The sequence below is a fragment of the Gossypium arboreum genome, chromosome 11 (genome assembly GCF_025698485.1).
Source record: "Gossypium arboreum isolate Shixiya-1 chromosome 11, ASM2569848v2, whole genome shotgun sequence".
In the NCBI taxonomy this organism is placed as follows: Eukaryota; Viridiplantae; Streptophyta; class Magnoliopsida; order Malvales; family Malvaceae; genus Gossypium; species Gossypium arboreum.
In genome coordinates, this window is record NC_069080.1 from 108,215,608 (window position 1) to 108,226,744 (window position 11,137).

At 30.4% G+C, this 11,137-nt stretch overlaps 2 long non-coding RNA genes across 2 annotated transcripts; one reads left to right on the forward strand and one right to left on the reverse strand.

The window, feature by feature from the left end:
- Nucleotides 1–2,950: 2,950 nt before the first annotated feature.
- LOC128283649 (uncharacterized) lies at nt 2,951–5,946 on the reverse strand. The gene is made up of 3 exons (XR_008274046.1): nt 5,918–5,946; nt 5,673–5,717; nt 2,951–3,021 (listed from the first exon to the last, which is right to left on the reverse strand). It is a non-coding gene; the product is annotated as an uncharacterized LOC128283649 (long non-coding RNA).
- A 1,132-nt stretch (nt 5,947–7,078) lies between these two features.
- On the forward strand, nt 7,079–9,870 carry LOC128283651 (uncharacterized). The gene is made up of 2 exons (XR_008274047.1): nt 7,079–7,297; nt 9,412–9,870. It is a non-coding gene; the product is annotated as an uncharacterized LOC128283651 (long non-coding RNA).
- The last annotated feature ends 1,267 nt before the right edge of the window (nt 9,871–11,137 follow it).

Genomic DNA, 11,137 nt, shown 5'->3' on the forward strand with positions numbered 1-11,137 from the left:
CTTTTACATTGACCATTTTCTTTCTAAAACTAACACAATAGTTGTGCTCATCATGAAAACTTTTCACCTGTATACATCTGACAATGTTATTGTAACTTGCAAATATTCCCTATTTACACCTTTTTGATGCAATGCGTTTAACTCTAAGCCTATTTGGTTCATTCCTGATTATCTTAAGTTCCCTTCTATAACACATTGGGCACTTACGAATTATGGATTTCAATTGCTTACCATCTTTACACAGCATCCCAATACAAAAGTGTGAACTTGCTGAGTTTGGATTACATGTGAGGAACCTACTTCTTCTTTTACAAACATCAGTACTGTCATCATCTTCTGACCCAAGTATGCTTTCATAATAAAAATATTCAGCTGCATTTCCATCTTCTTCCCTACCAACACTATCATTTAGTCCTTCACTATCGACTTCTTCAAGGACCTCAGCCTTAAACTACTCTCCAGAGCTTTCACTTTCAATCTCATTAAGTATTGTTTCCTTACCTTTCCTACCAGTTTTCCCATCCACTTCCCTAACACCCTTCTCACCACCTCCATCACTCTTACTGCATTTATTGATAGCAACATCATCAACCTCCATACCTAAACCTTTAGCAACCTCACCACGCTTCCCAACACTTTGACCCTCAACAGCCTCACCACCTTTACTTCCAGCAACCTCACCACACTCACCCAAACTCTCACCATCTCCCTCACCCTTACCTTCACCACATTTACTGCCAACAACTTCACCACCCTCACCACATTCATTACCATCACCACCAAATTGCAAACATGTTACAGCTAACATTGATTTATCATCGATAAAAATAGTAGTGTCAATCTCGTGCTCTACATATAAGCCTATCTCCTTATGCTTAACCCAGTAGTTTATCATATCAATAGTGCTACTATCATTCCACACAACCCTAAGGTTATCCTATAAAGTCCTACTGCCACATACATGGAAATAAATTAGTTGCAATGTATTAAACCCTAACCCTTCTTTAACAATTTTACACAACTCAAAATACGATATCGTATCTAGATCCTCTTTAAGCCTCACCATCTCACCACCTAAATACCTAACATGGGGATCATGTATAAATTTACTCCCAACATGCAAGTTGATGTAATATTCCTTCTCTACAGACATCTACAGTTTAAAGGAAAAAAAAAAACATAAGCATAATGACAAATAATGTGCAGCCAAAAAAGGTATATACAAATAAATTATTCAATAATATAAATCATAAACAATTCATATAAAGTTAAATTATTTAATAATTATATATATGTCATAAAAAAACAACAATAAAACACAAAGGGACCACTTATATTCCTCGTGTAGTGAAAAATCTAAAATCATTGCCCCCATGAAGAGTTATTACTAAGTTCACAGAAAATCCAAAATTATTGCCCCCCCAAAAGTTGTCAGCAATAGCAAACAGAAATAGTAACCAATAGACATATTAAACATAGAGTTTCTTCTTCGAAAAGGACATGTCGAAGGCTACATACTAGAGGTTATGGTTTGTAATAGTGCTATTTAATTTAGAGTTACAAAGGATGGTAGGGAAATAATTGGTGAAGGAATAAGGTATATTTGCCAAATGCATTAGCGAAGTGCTTGGAAAATTATCTGTACCAAGGATGCAGAACTCAATGAAACTACGAGTTAATATTGCAAATGTTGAACCTGCAAAAGATAAGATCTCTAGTTTGGCAAAGCAAGCAGAAAAACTTCTTAGCAAAAGGAACTGCATATAGAATTCAATTTAAATTTAAAAAATACAAATTATTTACTAAACATAAATAAAATATTCTTAAACAAAACTAATAGTAGTCTTTTTAATTAGATCAACAAAACTGTAGTTATATTGGTAAAATAAGTATAAATTGCTAGCAATTGTGAAGGCTCGAATACTCTTCAATTAATTACTTCTCCAAATTTATAGTAATAATAGGGAAACAAAACACGATATAACATAGTTTCTTAAATTATTAAAATTATTGGAGAACATTTTACATGGCTAAGCCATTCAATTATATATCATTATAATAACTAAATTTTAAAAAAATAATAATAATTAAACTCCTCCAATTTTCAGTTAATGATAATTAAAAACCACGGAAAGACAGATAATATTTGAAAAAATAAAGAAACTAGTACAGTACTAGATTTTTATTTGACATTAGTTCATTCCCCAGTGGATCTATCCTTAAAGTTCTGCCAAGAGTGCAGACAAAACTGCATTTATGCACCAAGCTCGGGCCGCACTACTTAAACATGGAGAGGCCTATAATTTAAGCTCAATTTAAATTTCTAGAATCTATTCAATTAATAATCAAAATTGTTTTTAGTGATATTAGTTTTATATTCCATGACAATTTCAATGAGCAACACAAAGCAAAATGATGAAATTCAAAATCTGGCAAGGAGGATATATATATGTTCTAACCTAAAAGCTTCAAAAATTTTCAAACTTCAATTTTTATTGCTTTTCCTTATCCCTCTCTCACTTCTCTCTCGCTTCAAAGATGTTTTATTGTTTCATATTGTAACACTTCAAACCCAGCCTAGACGTTATGGCTGTATCTAGCAATGTCACACGATAATGTTTTTGAAACCTCGTTGTTAGACGAAACATTCCATGTTATTATCTTTAGTAACCCTTTGCTAGAAGTTAGGAAGTCGTCTTTATTCATTTAAAACAATTGTTTTCAAACATCCCTAGTTGCGGAAGCTTTAATAAAACAGTCTAAGTAATCATCCGTTTAGAAAATATTTTAACTTTTTGAAAACTGAAGTTCCTACGACTAGCAGGTATAAATCCATAAAGTAAAATAAATAAACAAAAACCTAAATTTAAAACCAAAGTCCTGGAGGGTCCTTAAATTACAACCCAAATAATCAATAATAATCAAATTATAAATCGTAAATTGAAAACCATCAAGTCCAAAAATTATTCTGGTCACCGCTGAGTCCTCCATCGCACCAATCCATCTAAGTCTGGGGATTACCTATGAACATTAAACAAAAAGGGTGAGTTTACGTAAACTCAATGTGTAATCTCGTAGAAACAAACAAACAATCAGTATTCACAGTGCATAGTTGAACAGTCTTGGGCCTAAGCCATTTTCAATATCAGTGACAGTTTGGGTCTTAGCCCATCTCAGTACAGTGTCAAAAATGCAGTGGCCTTAGCCAATCACAGTATCAGTAGCAGTAACAGTTATGCAGTAGCAAAATCCTACCCAACCAACCTCTACACACCATCTCCATCCAACCCTACACTCCATATGGAGATATAATCAACTCACCCATCCTTACACTCCAAGTAGTAACGAATGTGGCACAAAATAGTAGTTTGCAGCTAAGCTGCCAGTAAATTAGGCTTAAAGCCTTTCAATACACTTCCTCCGAATAACAACCCCTAACCCAATGCAATGCAACATACAATGGATGATATGCTATTGTGTAATTTCAGTACATATATTCAGTTAAGTTATTAACATGCTCATTACAGATATCATTTAGTCAATTTCACACATTTAGGTGCCTAAGTAGCGCTTACCGACCTTACAGTAGGTTCATAGTCGGCTTAGGCGACCCGTGCAACCTTAGAAACATTTCAGTAAATATGGGCTCACACCCATGTGATCTGTCCGTGTTGGCCCACACGCCCGTGTGACCCACTCGACCCTAAATTGGCCTTGGCTGTGTGATCCATTTCTAATGTACCCCATGCTAGCTAAATATTCATATATGTTTTCACTATTTACTTATATGTTCATTCAAAGTTGTCTACTTGAGTCATTGTCACTAAATTATTTATTTCTTGAGCTACAGAATTCCAAATTAAGCTCCGCTTGATGTTTTTGAAACTAGACTCAAATACCATTCTACCATTAAATTTTCAAAATTTATAGTTTATCAAATAAGTACAGTAAAATCTTCAAATTTATCCCTATTCTATTGTTTGACAGTTTCAACCTTTCCTTACTAAAAATTATTTATCTCTTCGTACGGAATTTAGATGATATTTCCATTTGTTTCTCTTAAAAATAAACTCGTTAATGATTTAAACATATAAATTTAAGCCCCTAATTATTTTTTTACGATTTTTGATGATTTATCAAAGTTAGAACAAGGGAACCCGAAATCATTCTGACCTTGTCTCACAAAATTTATTATATCTAATAATTTACAATTGCATTGTTTCCATGAAAAACTAGACCCAATAAACTTTAATTTCATATTTTATTCAACCTCCAACTCAATTTCCACTATTTTTTATGATTTTTCAAAGTTAGACTACTGCTGCTTTCCAAAACTATTTTTGTGCAAAATGTTGATTTCCAAGTTTATAACACCCTTACTTCCTTTCTCTACAATTTTTTTTTTTGCATCATTTTCTCTTATTTCTCAACAGCAAGCAATTTCGACTTTTTGCCGAATCCCATTTTCTGCATTTTGGGTACACACTTGATATCTTCAGAACCTAAAAATCGACCAACATATCTCCAGATTAATCACTTAATTCATTTTTTAATCAACCAATTTCGGCAGGAACTCGACTAAAAGCCTAACAAAACCCTGGAACTCGACTAAAAGCCTAACATAACCCTTACTTCGCTTGAGTATCCACGACTTCGCTCAATCATAGCGTTGATTCAAAACCACTAGCCCCTTACTTAACTCCTAAATACTAAAAATGAATCCCCATTTTAAAGATTAACCAAGAACGATTAATAATAGACAAAATTGTTACTCACCGAACACGCTCAACCAACGATGAACAACCGAATCAATTGGGAAAAAAAAGAAAGAAATGGAAGAGGAAACAATAATGGAAATTTCAGCAGCAACTAGGGGAAAGAATCAGCAGAGGAGAGAAAAAAAAGAAGAAGAAAACGTCAGAAAAAGTTTGGGGAATTGGAGAGAAAATCGAAACTCTATTATTATTTTTTATTTTTTATTTGCAACAAAAAGATAATCAGATTATTTTTTGATAACCTCTCCCAAATTATCTCCTAAAATCACTCCCTATTAACCGACTAAAACACAACTACTCAAAATTTTTCCCAACACAACTCTTAGCCGAAATTGGAGCAAAAATACTATCTCCATGCCATAACAGAGAATTGAACACAAGACCTCTAATACTCCAACACTCCACTTAACCACCAGACTAGCAGGCCCATTCTAATATAAACTTACCAACAATTAAACTTAATCCCTTTGCACAAGGCTAAGGCTTTATTTATAAAAATATCAAAATTTGGCCAAGTAAGGCTTGAACTTGGGACCTCTCACACATACCCAAAACACTTAACCACTGAAGTAGATACACAGTTGTGTGTCACACATAAACTAAATCAAAAATTAAAAATTTTGGGGCATTACACATATTAAACATATTAGCTCGAGGGGAATCTTCCTTTAGTCATTCCTAAATTACAAAAAGACAAGACACAAACAAATTTATTGGTGGGAAAGCTTACATGAACTAATTTATCAAGGGAATCTTCCTTTAGACAGATTTATTTAACTCCAAATACATGAAAAAGTTACAGTAAAGTAAAAAACAAAAGTAAATCCCAACAAATACAAAAAGAAACAATCATAAAAAACAAAACATTAAAATGAAGAAAAATTTGTTTGTTTGTACCTTTTCTTCTCTGTGATTTGGAGCATGAACCTTCACCAATCTTCACTACAAAAGAGACAAGAGAAAACATGTTATAAATGAACTGTAAACCTGAAATACCCAAAAATCAACAATCCCATAACCCAAAAATCCCCAAAATCCCCAAAATTTTGAAACCTAAACCAAAATCCCCAAACCCAAGAACCCTAAACATTAACCAAAATAACATATATAATAGTTTGAAAGTGGAAACTATAAAAACATACCCCAATTTTTTCCTTTCATGAGTTAGGGTTCTAATATTTTGTTATGATTAACTGATTCAAAAGTTAGGGTTCACTTTTTGTTGTGATCGATCGGGTTTCTCTTTTCTGGTTAGTGTTTAACATGTTTTAATTTTTTTAATTTTTTTAATTGTGGGTAAACCTCAAAAATTTTCTAAATATTTTTTAATTTTAATTATTTTTTAAGTTTAAATTCATTTGCTGACGTGACATTATTTTGTTTTATATGCCACGTCGGCATCTAATATGACGCCTAGGTGGAAAAAGAAATTTCCACGTCAGCGTCGTTAGTCCCTTAACGGCCACGTCAACAAGACTGTTAAAAATGATCAATTTGACCAAAAAAAAAACAAAGGTTATGTATAAAAGTGCTCCACATAAAAACCTTAAGGGCCAAAGTGGCCGAACACCCAAACGTTAAGGGCTAATTTTGTTATTATGCCATTTCAATATTATAGTGACAAATCGATTGGTATTATCAAGAGATAAAAAAATTTCATCAATTTATTTAATTTATTTTGATGTTTTAAAATTTAAATTTTAATATTAAAAAAAGAAATTTATAATTTTCTATGATGGGGTAAATAAGTACAATTTGATAATTTTTGTATATTATTTTAGTTTCTACCAACTTTTCTTTTTAATCGTTGATTTCTTTTTACCCAATCAATAATTAAAAAAATTTTGGGGTGACTAAAATGAAAGTGAAAATATGATATGGAATGTACAGTTAGCTGTCGTTGGAGATTTAATGCTTGGGTGATTAAAATGAAAATGCCTTAAAAGTTGGGTAATGAAATTGTAAGGATTTCATTTTAAATGTCCAAAATGAAAACAACCTAGAAATTGAGAGACCAAAATAAAAGTATAAATATGATGTGGATTGTATTTACATTGGAGATTTAGAGCATGTTTGGTTGGTTGTAATACTAATACGTTACAGTTGAATTCAGTGGACCCATCACTAAGCCATTGTTTGGTTGGCTGTAATAAGTTAGTACAACCCTATTCCATACGAGATTATTCAAGGCAAAAGTGTTGTTTACAATTTGGTGGTATCCCCACGGAATAATGATTCAGCGAATGGGTGGGTGAAAAATTAGGTCAAACTTTCAACTTTACCCTCATTTCTTTCTCACGTTTAAAGTATTTTCCTCTTTTTCATTCTTTTTCCCATTTCCTCCCAACCTTATCTCCCTCTTTTTCATGCTTCTATCCTCACAACCCTCTCCTTTAACAAGCCCTAACATGGCCTTCAATCTAAGAATCGTTTTTCTATCTCCAAATGCCCTCAGTAAGGCCTTCTCTTGCTTTCAATTGAGGTGGAAACTTGAGAAGAGAAACAATCGATAATGGTTTGATGTAAGCAGTCCTCCCTCAAGTAACTCTTCTCCCGTTTTGATTTCCTTTTTCTCTAATTTTTTTTGTTAAATTAGTAGAAATAATAGGTTTCTTTTCAGTTTTGAAGATTGATACTAGTTTTATATTGATCAACTTTAATGTCCCTTGTTTTGATAGTGATTCTTAAATTTTGATAGTTATTTTTTTTTTCTGATTTTTTGTCTTCTTGCTTACTGTACTAACTGGAATATTAAATATTTACCAAAACCCATAATTTTTTTCTGATTTTTTTTTCTTGGTTCGTAAACCTGCTCACTGCACTTAATTATAAAAAACAAAATTTAGCTGCACTTAATATATTATATAATATAGTTTTAATACTATATCTTGAGGATGGACCATCTTACCATATTGACGAAAAATATATATTATGCATATATGTGTACTCAAATCATTAGTGATTGCTTACCACAGTGAGTCAATGATATTATATTTAATTTAAATCTAATTTGATCTAGTATGCTTCGTTCATTTACAATTTTCAATTTTATTTTTTTAATATCGAATTGGCACAATGGATCTCGAATATTTAATATTTAAGTTTGTAGTTGTAAATTTCTACTAGTTTTCTTTGTTATTAGTCTGTCCCTACATTTTAAAGGCAAAAGATAATGGAGTTTCTATTTTCTAAGATTGTATAGTAATTCTCCTTAAAAACTAATGAAAGCATGATCATATTTTGTATCTATCTTCATCTATTTTATGCAATTTAAATTAAGGGTATCATTCATAATGTTGATAGTTGATTGGATAGAGACATTCTAACTTGATAACTAATCCATCGTAAGATTTTTGTATTGAGTTGCAGGCAATCGTTCCTTTCCCTCATTTTTTCACTGGTTTTCATCTATTTTGATTTATTCAAAAGCTGCAGATTTTATCTGGCATTTACATGGTTGCTAAGGATATCTTCTTGGAATGATTAGTTCTTTATCCATTTCTATTCTCATTTTCCAAGTTTCATATATTTGATTTCTTCAAAAGCCGATAGTGTTCAGGTTTCTCTTCTGACAACTTTCTTTTTTCAATGTTTCTCGACGCCATGTTTAGTTGTAAGTAATGTGTGTTGTATCTTATCATGATTTAGTGAATTATTGTGGTTTTAAACTTGTAACATTGTGTTTCCCATTCTTCCTTGTTTGATTGCTCATAAAATTGAGGGAAAATGGGTATTTAACTGCTTGATAGAACTTGTAAAGTTGTGTTACTCATTCTAGTTTAGTCATCTATGCAAGCTTTTTTCTCATTAGCATGTAGAAAAATAAGAAAAATTGAAAGCTAGATTCATTTTGGCTAATGTACTAATAATACTATTTTACCTTCTATTTAAACAAACCTTCAAATTATTTTTGTAGTTAAATGATTTTTACTCATAAACTCCTTTGATTTTGATATTGAAGTAAAAATATTTTGAATTTCTATATCAATCTAATTTCTTATTGATATAATAGAAATTATATACACTTTAACATCAATATAAAATTTAAAAGATAGATCAAAATTTTCATGTATTTGAATGATGATATAACTAAGTAATTTAATCCTTATACACAAATGTTTGTGCAAACAAGTAAAATTGATAAAGTGAGTTCAATAAGAGTTGAATGTTGGTGCAAACAAGTAAAATGTTTGTCGAACATGGCATTGAATAAGAGTAATCCAAGGAAAATGAACAGACAGTAAGGGTTGCTGTTGTTTAATACTATTATTGTTCATTTTTTTTACCATGTAATCTTTCGAAACTTGCATTTCTAGTGTGATACACCTTAAACCATTCCCTAAATTGTTTTTTTTCCATGTTTTATCGGTGTTGCACTACTTGCTTGAGTTATTTTAGTTATATGCACTACTTGCTTGAGTTATTTTAGTTTAGTCATATGCTAGATGAGTATGCTTTACTTGTTCAACCTTATGTAATATTATGTGTTATTTTTAGTTTTATTGGCTTCATGTTTTCCATTCATTTTGCCTTTGGTTTTTTTGTTAATTTTATTTTTATTTGGATTTTTTAGTTGGAACCATTATGTGTTAAATGTGTATCATCCTGAAATAATGGAATGGTTTGTGTGTTTTAGCTAAAGAAGTGGTTGAAGGTAGCAACAAGAAGAGGAAAAGTATCAATCAATGCTGTGCTAAGGTAACAATATCCTCCCGATGTCTTTGTTGTAAGTTGGTTATGTGTTCAACTTTGGAAAGATGAAATTTGTTCATGGAAAAGGAGGTTGCCAAGGTAAAGAGCAGCACACGCTCGTAGGCTGCCAAATGCCAAGAGTCAACAACAACAAAACAAAAATCTACAAGGAAAAGGGACATAAACAAATATCTCCATTGGAATGAATATACCATCACTCTTTTCTAGTAATACGGAAAAGACAATATATACATGCTAAATTACATTTACAATTCGGATTTGATCTTTTTACTTTAAACAAGAACATTTTGGTTATATTTCATTTTCCATATGTTTTTATTTTTGATATGTTTCATTTAAAACTATTTGAATCTTTTAATATATTTTTAAACTATTTTTATTATTGATATCTTTAATTTATGTTATATTTAATTTAGGTCTTTAAACAATGTTTTATATTACTTATATTGTTTGATTAAAATTATAATTAACACTACAAACATATTTTATTTCAAAAAAAAATTATCTACAATTGTTAATATAGTGTATTTAATTTAGTATATTTTTAAACTAAATTTTAAAATTAATAATAATAATACCAAAACGCATGTGAACTCATTTTTTAATAAGAGAGTTGAACTTCTTTTATTATAATATAAAGTTATCTCAACAAACGAAAGAAAAACGAAAAAGTAAAATGCTACAAACAAATCATGTTATGGTAAGAATGTAATGTATATGGAGTTTTAGATTTTATTTAAATAAAAATAATAATCGAATATTTTAAAATACATAATTTTTAAGATATTTAACACACTATATACCTATAATCGAATTGAGTTAATACAAAATAAAAGAAATTAAGACCTTATTTTCTTTTCTCATAAAAATTATTAAATTCATATTATTTTTTCCTTTTACTAATTTTAACTATTCAAAAAATAATATATATTTTTGTATTCACAATTATTAATTCAAATAAAACATTAGTTAATTACAATGTGAGGATGAATACAAACTTTTCAAAAGGCAAATTAAAAATAGAATATTTTAAAATTTTCATATAATATATGTATATTTCTGTAGAATTGGAAACTATGTTATTTGGATGTGGATGTATTAAATGGGTTTTTTTAAAATAATTATTAAATGTAGTCGTCAATTAATTAAATTCACAAAAACACATTCTTTTCATTCCTTTCTTTTTTTTTTCTTTTTTAGGTGATTGATAAAGAAATGAATTTCAAGTTTTTTACTTGCAAAGATAGTTGTAATTTCTATTTTGTGCTTTGTAAATATTCTTAATATGTATTGTTCATTTTTCTTAAATAGTGTGTTATTGCTTCCTCTTCTTCTTTAGCTTGTTTGATTGCTTCCTGTACCCACAGTTGAGTGTCTTGTATTCACTGAATCACTGTAAGTTCTTTGGCAATTAAATTCTTTGATTTTGTTTTACTGTTATTGAAATTAGTATTGGAGAAATGACCATTTTACTACGATTTGAAGATATGTAACACTTTAATATATTGCAGTAATGGCCCATCTGCCTTTAATAGTATAAAGTGTGAGGCGTAAAAGAATTGGTCTTGCATTGACAATATGGTTGCAAATGTTTACATTTCAGAGTTGGTTCTTAGTTACATTTGGTGCCATCCATAGCCTACATACTT